Source organism: Mus musculus, chromosome 14, assembly GCF_000001635.26.
Source record: "Mus musculus strain C57BL/6J chromosome 14, GRCm38.p6 C57BL/6J".
NCBI lineage: Eukaryota > Metazoa > Chordata > Mammalia > Rodentia > Muridae > Mus > Mus musculus.
Genome location: NC_000080.6, coordinates 81,610,053 through 81,622,861, shown reverse-complemented (window position 1 = coordinate 81,622,861; position 12,809 = coordinate 81,610,053).

Below are 12,809 nucleotides of genomic sequence, written 5' to 3'. Positions count from 1 at the left end.
TGGGGAGGAGTTTAGCCTGAAGGTCAGAAGCTTGTGCCATTGCTTATGTGACTACTGACCATGCTTCTCTTGTTGGGGCTGTGGGAGGTGGTACCTTAGGCAGGGGCCAGAGTTCCAGGAGCATGAGGGAACACCTACTGGGTCATGTAGGTGAATTATGACCATCGGGATTCAGACCTCAGCTCAACTGGAGACCAGCCTGCAATTCCCCACAGGCTTTTAAACCTGAATGTTGTGAACCATGTGATAAACTTATATCTGCAAAAAAATCTGAATTATGATTCATAACATTAGCAAAATTGCAGAAATGAAGTAGCAAGGAGATTAATTTTATGGTCAAGAGTCTGTAATGATTGAGGAACCAAGGCCATGTAGATATAAGAAGACTGACACATGCACAACCTCACAGAGACTGCAGCACCATACACAAAGCAAGCAGATAATTAGAGTAGATGGGGTCCAAGGTATCAGATTGGAAGGAGAAAAAAGTCTCAATTTATTACCAAGAAGTTCTCTCTAATTTCACAGATGATGGAAAAAAGTACATTTTCTAGTGGAATCTCTATGAGTATAAAAAACATACTGTAATGCAGGCTCCATGCCCGGCAGTCGATGCCAACACAAAATTAGCTCAGTGGTGGCTTTGGAATTTGTTTGACTCAAAATATGTTGTTAGGTCTTTTTTTTTTTCAAACTTAACAATGTTTTACTCATATATTCTGTTTTCTAGTTTGCGTTTTTATAGGATTTCTGTGTAAGAACATGTATGTTTCTGCATAGAGATAGAGATAGGGATAGAGACAGAGACAGGGATAGAGACAGAGACAGAGACAGAGACAGAGACAGAGACAGAGACAGAGACAGAGATAGAGATAGAGATAGAGATATATAGGTATGTATATTCCATTTTACTGTTCATTTGTTTATATTGTCCTATTATGGTTTCTTTTATATCATTTTATTATTACATCTTTGGGAATCTTTTTGTTTTTTAATGAGAGAAAGAAAATACATGGACTTAGATGTGGAGAATCTGTTAGTATTTGTATATAGGAAACCCTGGTCAAATATATTACATGACAAATAATGTACTTTCAATTAGAATGTTTTTATTCACTGCTTTATCTCTTTTTGATATATGCTAATTCATTTTCAATATTGTTATTAATGAATATAAATTCTGGATTTATGTCATTGTATCCTTGTTTATATTAAGTATTTTAGTATACTTTAATGAATCAGTACATTTTAATAAAGTGAATTTTAAATGAATGCTTTTTGGATGCATTATAATATAGTACCCAATATATTCATTTCACTTGAATATTTCTAATATATTTTTAAAACTATCTGAGATAATTATTTTGAGTTTTTTATACTTATTTTCCATGTTTGACATTTTATCATTTGGAGTTATATAATTCTTCCCTGAACTTACCAGTCTAGAGTCAATGTCAATCATTACCAACTAGGCACTTACTGAACACTCTGAGTGTTTAGACAAGCTCTGGGAGCTTGAACCAAGCTTCTAGAGGAGGCACAAGGTGTCTCAAGCAGAAAGGTTTTGGTAAACATTACTTTCAGAAAAAAAATAAATAAAAAGATAGTAGAAGATGTTAACAAAGTTTTGTCTTGTCTGGTCTAGGGAACATATCTAATAGAACAGTGAAGCCTGCTGGGCAGTGGTGGTGCACGCCTTTAATCTTGGCACTTGGGAGGCAGAAAAAGGCAGATTGCTGAGTTTGAGGTCAGCATGGTCTAGAGTGAGTTCCAGGACAGCCAGGGCTATACAGAGAAACCCTGTCTCAAAAAACCAAAAATTATCCCTGACCTCAAGCTGTACTACAGAACAATTGTGATAAAAAACTGCGTGGTACTGGTACAATGACAGACAGGTAGATAAATGGAATAGAATTGAACACCCAGAAATGAACCCACACACCTATGGTCAATTGATAATTGACAAAGGAACTAAAACCATGCAGTGGATAAAAGACAGCATTTTCAACAAATGATTTTGGTTCAACTGGCAGTTAGCATGTAGAAGAATGTGAATTGATCCATTCTTATCTCCTTGTACAAAGCACAAGTCTAAGTGGATCAAGGAACTCCACATAAAACCAGATACACCGAAACTTACAGAGGAGAATGTGGGGAAGATCCTTGAACATATGGGCACAGGGGGGAAATTCCTGAACAGAACACCAATGGCTTGTGCTGTAAGATCAAGAATTAACAAATGGGATGTCATAAAACTGCAATGCTTCTGTAAGGCAAAGGACACTGTCAATAGGACAAAATGGCAACCAATAGATTAGGAAAAGATCTTTACCAATCCTACATCTGATAGAGGGCTAATACCCTATATATATATATATATATATATATATATATATATATATATATATATATATCAAGAAGTTAGACTCCAGAGAACGAAATAACCCTATTAAAAATGGGGTACAGAGCTAAGCAAAGAATTCTCAACTGGGAAATACCAAATGGCTGAGAAGCAGTTAAAAAATGTTCAACATTTTCAGTCATCAGAAAAATGCAAATCAAAATGCCCTTAAGATTACACCTCACACCCATCAGAATGGCTAAGATTAAAAACTCAGGTGACAGCAGATGCTGGAGAGGATGTGGAGAAAGAGGAATACTCCTCTTTTGCTGGTGGGATTGGAAGCTGGAACAACCACTCTGGAAACCAGTTTGGCAGTTCATCAGAAAATTGGACATAGTACTACCTGAGGACCTAGCTATAAAACTCCTGGGCATATACCCAGAAGATGTTCCAACATGTGCTAAGGACACACACTGCACTATGTTCATAGCAGCCTTATTTTTAATAGCCCGAAGCTGGAAAGAACCTAGATGTCCCTCAACAGAGGAATGGATACACACAATGGAGGCCTATGCAGCTATTAAAAACAATGAATTTATTAAATTCTTAGGCAAATGATGGATCTGGAGGATATCATGCTGAATGAGGTAACTCGATCACAAAAGAACACACATGACATGCATTCACTGATAAGAGGATCAGAAGATCAGAATACCCAAGACACAATTAACAAACCACATGAAACTCAAGAAGAAGAAAGACACAAGTGTGGATACTTTGATCCTTATTAGAAGAGGGAACTAAATACCCATGGAAGGAGTTACAGAGGCAAAGTGTGGAGCAGATACTGAAGGAATGACCATCCAGAGTCTGATCCACCTGAGGATCCATCCCATTTACAATTACCAAAACCAGACACTATTGTTACCAACAAGTGCTTGCTGACCAGAGCCTGATTATTGCTGTCTCCTGAGAAGCTCTGCCAGTGCCTGTCAAATACAGATGTGGATGCTCAGGACCATTCATTGGATGGAGCACAGGGTCCCCAAGAAAAGAGATAGAGAAAGTACCCAAGGTGTGAAAGATTTTGCAGCCACATTGGAGAAACAGTGTGAACTAACCCATACCCCCAAATCTCCCAGAGACTAAACCACCACCAACAAAAAAATACATGGTGGGACTCATGGTTCTAGCTGCATATGTAGCAGAGGATGGCCTAGTCAGTCATCAGTGGGAGGAGAGGCCCTTGATCCTGTGAATGCTCTAAGCACCAGTGCAGGGGAATGCTAGGGCCAGGAAGCTGGAGTGGGTGGATTTGTGAACAGGGGAAGGGGGGTTTTGGAGGGAAATCCAGGAAAGGGAATAACATTTGAGTAGCAGAAGATGGCCTAGTTGGCCATCATTGGGAAGAGAGGGCCCTTGGTCTTGCAAACTTTATATGCCCCAGTACAGGTGAATGCCAGGGCCAAGAAGTGGGAGTGAGTGGGTAGGGGAACAGGGCCGAGGGAGGGTATAGGGAACTTTTGGGATAGCATTTGGAATATAAAGAAAATATCTAATAAAAAATTAAAATAAACAAAAAAAATCAAAAAAGAAAATAAAAAGAAGAAAATATCTAATAACAAGAGAAAAAAAGAAAAAAATGAAGGCTTTGTTAATTTTTGTAATGCTTATGTTTGATACTTAGCATAAAAAAGGAAACAAACCAACCCACCCCCCCCCCAAAAAAAAAGAAAAGAAAAAGAAAAAGAAAACAGAGAAAGATCAAGAAAACAAGAACCCAGTTTGATTTTTTTCACAACTTAAAAGATCCACAGAAAGCTTGGGGAGAGTATATGAACCCTCCAGAATTCATAAAATGAACTACAATCCAGAATTGGAAGGCTCATCAGTGATCCTCATCTGGAGGCTGGGGTATAGATGTTTCTGTCCTGGATATTGGTATGGAGATCTTGAGGCATAGTGGCTAGGAATTTCAGAAGATTAAGACAGTGTAATCTCTGAGTTCAAGGTCATCAGGGATTAAAGGTGTGATGACCCACACCTTTAATCTGGGGTACACCTTCTGCTGGAGACCTATATAAGGACATTGGAAGAAGAAAGACTCTCTCTCCTTCGCCTGCTATCTTGTGAGACTGAGCAACTACTAGATCCTTAGACTTCCAGTCACAGCTGCTGCTGACCATTGTTGGGAGTTGGACTGCAGACTGTAAGTCATCAACTAATTCCTTTACTATATAGAGACTACCTTAAGTTCTGTGACTCTAGAGAACCATGACTAATAAGAAGTTGGTCTGTGGACAGTGACAAACTTGCTTTATCATTTGTCTTTTTCTTTTCAACTAGACTTCAGTAGAACCCTTATGTCAAGTATGCTCACTGCTCATGTTTCTGCCACATTTGCCTTTTATAAAAACATTTACTGTGCTGAACTTGGTGGCACACACGTTTAATCCCAGCACTCAGAGGCAGAGGCAGGCAGATTTCTGAGTTCGAGGCCAGCCTGGTCTACAAGTGAGTTCCAGGACAGCCAGGACTATACACAGAAAGCCTGTCTCAAAAAAAACATATATATATATATATATATATATATATGATTCCCCTGTACTGGGGTTTATAAAGTTTGCAATACCAAGGGGCCTCTCTTCCAAGTGATGGCAAACTAGACCATCTTCTGCTACATAAGCAGCTAGAGATACAAGCTCAGGGGGTACTTGTTAGTTCATATTGTTGTTCCACCTATAGGATGGCAGACCCCTTCAGCTCCTTAGGTGCTTTCTCTTTCTTCTCCATTGGGGGCACTGTGTTCCATCTTATAGATGACTGAGGGCATCCACTTCTGTATTTAACAGGCACTGGCATAGCCTCATATGAGATGACTATAACAGGGTCCCTTCAGCAAAATCTTGCTGTCATATGCAATACTGAATGGTTTTGGTGGCTGATTATGGGATGTATCCCCCAGTTGGGGTAGTCTCTGGATAGTCCATCCTTTCGTCTTAGCTCCAAAGTTTGTCTCTGTAACTCCTTTCATAGGTATTTTGTTCCCTATCCTAAGGAGGAATGAAGTATCCACCCATTAGTCTTCCCTCTTTTTGATTTTCTTCTGTTTTGCAAATTGATCTTGGGTGTTCTAGGTTTCTGGGCTAATATCCACTTATCAGTGAGTGCATATCTAATGACTTCTTTTATGATTGGGTTACCTCACTAAGGATGATATCCTCCAGATACATCCATTTGTCGAATAATTTCATAAAACCATTGTTTTTAATAGCAGAGTAGTACTCTATTGTGTAAATGTACAACATTTTCTGTATCCATTCTTCTGTTGAGGGACTTCTGAGTTCTTTCCAGCTTCTGGCTATTATAAATAAGGCTGCTATGAACATAGTGGAGCATGTGTTCTTATTACCAGTTAGAACTTCTTGGTATATGCCCAGGAGAGTTATTGCTAGATCTTCAGGTAGTATTATGTCCAATTTTCTAAGGAACCTCCAGACTGACTTACAGAGTGGTTGTACAAGCTTGCAATCACACCAGCAGTGGAGGAGTGTTCCTGTATCTCCACATCCTAGCCAGCATCTGCTGTCACCTGAATTTTTGATCTTAGCCATCCTGTCTAGAGTGAGGTGGAATCTCAAGGTTGTTTTGATTTGCATTTCCCTGATGATTAAGTATGTTGAACATTTTCTCAGGTGCTTCTCAGACATTCAGTATTCCTCAGGTGAGAATTCTTTGTTTAGCTCTGAACCCCATTTTTAATGGGGTTTTTCGAATTTCTGGAGTCCAGCTTCTTGAGCTCTTTGTATATATTGGATATTAGTCCCCAATACGATTTAGGTTTGGTAAAAATTCTTTTCCAATCTGTTGGTGGCCTTTTTGTCTTATTGACAGTGTCTTTTGCCTTACAGAAGCTTTGCAATTTTATGGGGTCCAATTTGTCAATCTTGATCTTATAGCACAATACATTGCTGTTCTGTTTAGGAATTTATCCCCTGTGCCCATATCTTCAAGGCTTTTCGCAAATTTCTCCTCTACTAATTTCAGTGTCTCTGGTCTTATGCGGAGGTCTTTGATCCACTTAGACTTGAGCTTTGTACAGGGAGATAAGAATGGATCAATTCTAATTCTTCTACATACTAAATGCCAGTTGTGCCAGCAGGATTTGTTGAAAATGCTCTCATTTTTCCACTGGATAGTTTTAGCTCACTTGTCAAAGATCAAGTGACCATAGGTGTGTGGATTCGTTTCTGGGTCTTCAATTCTATTCCATTGATCTACCTGTCTGTCATTGTACCAATACCATGCAGTCTTTATCACAATTGCTCTGTAGTATAGCTTAATGTCATGCATGAGGTTCTTTTGTTGTTGAGAATAGTTTTTGCTATCCGAGGTTTTTTAAAATTTTTCCAGATGAATTTGCAAATTTCCCTTTCTATAGTAGTGAAGAATTGAGTTGGGATTTTGATGGGGATTTTATTGAATCTGTAGATTGCTTTCAGCAGGATAGCCATTTTTACTATATTAATCTTGCCAATCAATGAGCATGGGACATCTTTCCATCTTCTGAGATCTTCTATAATTTCTTTCTTCAGAGACTTGAAGTTCTTATCATACAGATTTTCCACTTCCTTAGTTAGAGTCAGGCAAAGGTATTTTATATTATTTGTGACTATTGAGAAGGGTGTTGTTTCCCTAATTTCTTTCTCAGCCTGTTTATCCTTTGTGTACAGAAAGGTTATTGACTTGTTTGAGTTAATATTATATCCAGCTAATTCATTGAAGCTGTTTATCAGGTTTAGGAGTTCTCTGGTGGAATTTTTAGAGTCACTTATATATACTTTCATATCATCTGCACATAGTGATATTTTGACTTCTCCCTTTCCAATTTGTACTACCTTCATGTACTTTTGTTGTTGAATTGCTCTGGCTAGAACTTCAAGTACTATATTGAATAGGTAGGGAGAAAGTGGGCAGCCTTGTCTAGTCCCTGATTTTAGTGGGATTGCTTCCAGCTTCTCACAATTTACTTTGATGTTGGCTACTGGTTTACTGTAGATTGCTTTTATCATGTTTAGGTATGGGCCTTGAATTCCTGATCTTTCCAAAACTTTTATCATGAATGGGTGTTGGATTTTGTCAAATTCTTTCTCAGCATCTAAGGAGATGATCATGTGGTTTTTGTCATTCAGTTTGTTCATATAGTGGAATACTTTGATGGATTTCTGTATATTAGACCATCCCTGCATCCCTGGGATGAAGCCTACTTGGTCATGATGGATGATCATTTTGATGTGTTCTTGTTTGCAGTTTGTGAGGATTTTATTGAGTATTTTTGCATTGATATTTATAAGGGAAATTGTTCTGAAATTCTCTTCCTTTGTTGGATCTTTGTGTGGTTTAGGTATCAGAGCAATTGTGGCTTCCTAGAATGAATTGGGTGAGTACCTACTGTTTCTATTTTGTGGAAAAATTGAGAAGAGTTGGAATTAGGTCTTCTTTGAAGGTCTGTTAGAACTCTTCAATAAACTTATCTGGAAATGGATTTTTTATGGTTGGGAGACAATTGATGATTGCTTTTATTTCTTTAGGGGAAATGGGACTGTTTAGATCATTAATCTGATTAACTTTGGTGCCTGGTATCTGTCTAAGAAGTTGTCCATTTCATCCAGGTTTTCTGTTTTGTTGAGTATAGCCTTTTGTAGTTGATCTGATGATGTTTTGGATATCCTCAGATTCTGTTGTTATGTCTCCTCTTTTATTTTTGATTTTGTTAATTATGATACTGTCCCTGTGCCCTCTAGTTAGTCTGGTTAAGGGTTGATCTATCTTGTCGATTTTCTCAAAGAACCAGCTCCTGGTTTGGTTGTTTCTTTGAATAGTTCCTTTTGTTTCCACTTGGTTGATTTCATCCCTGAGTTTGATTATTGCCTGCTGTCTACTCCTCTTGGGTGAATTTGCTTCCTTTAGTTCTAGAGCTTCTAGGTGTGCTGTCAGGCTGCTAGTGTATGCTCTTTCTAATTTCTTTTGGAGGCACTCAGGTCTACGAGTTTTCCTCTTAGGACTGCCTTCATTGTGTTCTATAATTTTGGGTATGTTGTGGCTTCATTTTCATTAAACTCTAAAAAGTCTTTAATTTCTTTCTTTATTTCATCCTTGACCAGGTAATTGAGTATTGTTCAATTTCCATGAGAATTTTGCCTTTCTATTATTTATGTTACTAAATTGCTTTTATGTTCTCCTTTTGATAATTAAAATATTGGACTAACGTATACTATTTGATTTCTTACTGATTACAGCACATGTCACTCCTCATTTCATACAATATTACATTTGTGGGAAGAAATAGTGTAAAAATTTCATGAGACAAAATAATTTTTTACTATTCATAATATATATTATAATTGAACCAAAGTACAGGTAAATAGATATATGGAAAATTAATGTATTTATGACACATATTTGTTATTTTTGTTAGTCTCTGTTCAATCATTTAAATAATAGATTACATATGTATATGTACATATATACATATACTTATGTATATATATATTTGAATAGAGAGACTCATTATGTTTCTTTTCTTATAATAAAGAGAGACTTTGCCTTGCTGTTAATAGTAAAAATTCTTCCATGTCTATAATAAGAAGTATTAAACTCATGGACTACAGTAATAGCAATGAAACGAGGTTCATTGATCCTGCATTGAAATAATCATAAAATTCACACCACAGTGACCTACAACTTCAATGAAAAAATGCATTCCTAAGTGAAAATAAGTTACAGCTTCAACACACCTATGTATTTATAGCTTAAAACAATATAAGACATATATGTATACATGCACATAAACATTGACATGCATCCAATATGCATACACACACAAACATACAAACATACTTGGGCACAGAAATACACATACAGTCACCACACATGTATTAAATATGCACAAAGACTTATATACCTGTGCATACACTCAAACATGCTCAAACATCTATGCATATACATGTATGCTTTCATGCACACATATACACATATGTGGATGAATGCTAACCTAATTCCACACATCACTGAAACTATTTCTCAAAATGAGTTCTTTCATTTCTTTTCTCAGCTAACGCCTTAAAGATAATTATTTCACAAAACTGCTAATTATACAGATATTTGGTGACCTAATTTATAGTGCATTTTACTAACAATAATGATCATGTTGAAAATATTAGCCAAATACATTTATAGACATAATTTTGGTGTAATATTTCAGTTCACAGTCTTATTACTGTTTTCAAAAATTGTTCTGAGGCATGATTCTAACATTGCCGAGGGAGACTATAAGGGGACATAGTGTTATGACTGGCAGTACTAGAGCAGGAACACAGACTGGCTAGACAAGACAGATTGTGGGTTGACTTTTTACTTTTTTTTTTATTTTGTTTTTTTATTAGGTATTATTTCATTTACATTTCCTAAGCTATTCCAAAAGTCCCCCACCCGCTCCCCTACCCACTCCCCCACCCACCCACTCCCACTTCTTGGCCCTGGTGTTCCCCTGTACTGAGGCAGATAAAGTTTGCACGACCAATGGGCCTCTCTTTCCACTGATGGCCTACTAGGCCATCTTCTGATACATAGGCAGCTAGAGACATGAGCTCTGGGAGGTACTGGGTAGTTCATATTGTTGTTCCACCTATAGGGTTGCAGATTTCTTTAGCTCCTTGGTTACTTTCTCTAGCTCCTCCATTGGGGGCCTTGTGATCCATCCAATAGCTGACTGGGAGCATCCACTTCTATGTTTGCTAGGCCCCGGCAAAGTTTCACAAGGGACAGCTATATCTGGGTCCTTTCAGCAAAATCTTGCTAGTGTGTGCAATAGTGTCAGCGTTTGGAGGCTGATTATGGGTTGGATCCCCGGATATGGCAGTCTCTAGATGGTCCACCTTTTCGTAACAGCTCCAAACTGTGTCTCTGTGCCTCCTTCCATAGGTGTTTTGTTCCCAATTCTAAGAAGGGGCTAAGTGTCCACACTTTGGTCTTCTTTCTTCTTGAATTTCATGTGTTTCCCACAACAAAGAAGAGCTGTGGACAGGAGTCTGATACATCTGTCTCCTGAGAGACTCTGCCAGATCCTGACCAATACAGAAGCAGATGCTCACAGCCATAAATAGGACTGAACACAGGGTCCCCAATGGAGGAGTTAGGGGAAGGACTGAAGGACCTGAAGGGGCCTTAGCTTTTATCAATGGGAGGGGAGGCCCTTTGTCCTGTAAAGGCTTGATGCCCCAGTGGAGAGGAATGCTATGCTTGTGAGGTGGGAGTGGATGGGTGGGAGGGGAACACCCTCATAGAAGCAGTGGGGAGGATGGGGTGGGATAGAGGGGTTGCAGAAGGGAAACTGGGAAAGTGGATAACATTTGAAATGTAAATAAATAAAATATCCAATTTAAAAAAAAAGAGAGAAAAAGAAAGTGAAAGCTTGGCTGGGTAAAAAGCTGAGTTAACAGATTTGATGAGCAGGTGCACAAACAACCTCAGCATGAGATTCCGTCTGTCACTCTGCAGACCATTCTTTATATTAAGTTTACCACACTCTGGCCAGTTCCTCATGTACACTGTGTTTTTGTCATTTCAAAAATCTTTAATATGAATTTCCTTCTTCTCAAACTCGTAAGGTCTATTATTAAGTTCATGTAGACCTCTATAATGTGAGCTTATGAATCATATTCTTTTGCCTGTTGCACTGATGGAATATGTCAGAATCATAAGTTCTTTGATCTAATATATTTATTGACTTAAATTAATTTTGTTTGATTACTAATCTCTCCAATAATATAAAAAGCTTTCAATAAATGAAAAAAATGAAAATGTGATTATCTGAAAATACATTAAACATAACTCCTTCTATAGGTGTCTCTACAATCTTTTTTTAACCAAGTATATCATGATTTTATTTTTTATTTATTTATTTTATGTTATTTTATTTTAATTAGGTATTTTCTTCACTTACATTTCCAATGCTATTCCAAAAGTCCCCATCCCCCCCCCCCACTCGCCTACCCACCCACTCCCACTTCTTGGCCCTGGAGTTCCCCTGTACTGAGGCATATAAAGTTTGCAAGACCAAGGGGATACAAATTGGAAAGGATGACCTCAAAATATCACATTTTGCAGATGATATGATAGTATATATAAGTGACCCTAAAAATTCCACCAGAGAACTCCTAAACCTGATAAACACCTTCAGTGTCTGTACAATCTTATATAACAACAACCTTCATGACTGCTCTAATTCTCTGCCACTTCAAATATTGCCTTATCTATTAAATCAATAAATATGAATTCTCACTACAATATCTTGACTTCTGTTTGATCTATTTATTTCTAGTGACTCTATTTTGTCACCTTAATAACCAAAGTCTCTTCCTATAATTTGATATTCATGGAGAAAGTCCCTCTTCACCCACTTTGTCTACCACTAATAATACAATTGTCATTATCATAACCATCATTACAAATCAGCAATTTTAGAACTTCCCATAATGTTTTATTTAATATTAGATTTCTTTTATATATCATTAATACATCATATCTCACACTAGTTGTTTTTGAGATTTTCAGTTTTGGGTAAATTCTATAATCAAGTTCTTGTGTAGGCAAGAAATATCTATGAACATTGAAACATATAAGTAACTGAATTTTATAAGATGTTCATTTTATTTCAGTTTCAACCAGGACACTCATTACCTGTGTCCTGTTCATATCCCCTATTACTATTAGCAAGTATAGTGGAGCCTAGAAAACACTAACCTATATATCTCCTGAAAATATCATCATTTGCTGCAAATGATCACATTATCTTTCACCTGTTATAACAGGCATCAATGTCTGTCATCATTATTGTTCTTTAGTCAAGTCATTTATAAGCCCCATGCATTGTGTGTCCTTCTGTTTCCTACAGTTTAAAAGGGAGTGATACACTTTATTTCTATGTGCAAGCTTTTTTATTTTATTTTAATTTATTTTATTTTTATGATATTAACCTTAAGCCTATATTATTTAACTTTTTCTTATCCCATGCATTTTGCACATTGAAGTGTGTTTATCAGTATTTCATCCTGTATTTATACTTATCAAGTGTTTTCTCTTAGTATTTCCTTCCATATTCATTTTTTTCATTGAGTTGAAAGGACAGATTGAACTTTCTATACTGATGTCATGCCTCTCTGATTTTATTTACCTCTAGTTCTTGAGACCACCAAATAAAACCTTAAAACCGCTAGACTCTCATGTAAGGAGCAAGCTATTTTTGCAGTCATAAACATCACTAGCTCATTTGAAGCATTATGAATACCATACTTTCAATTTATAATGTGAATTGCAATTAAAAACTATCCTTCTATTTGAAACTTTCCTAAAAACATCTGGAAATAACTTGTATAGGAGTTTATGTCAGTCTCTGCCATTTATC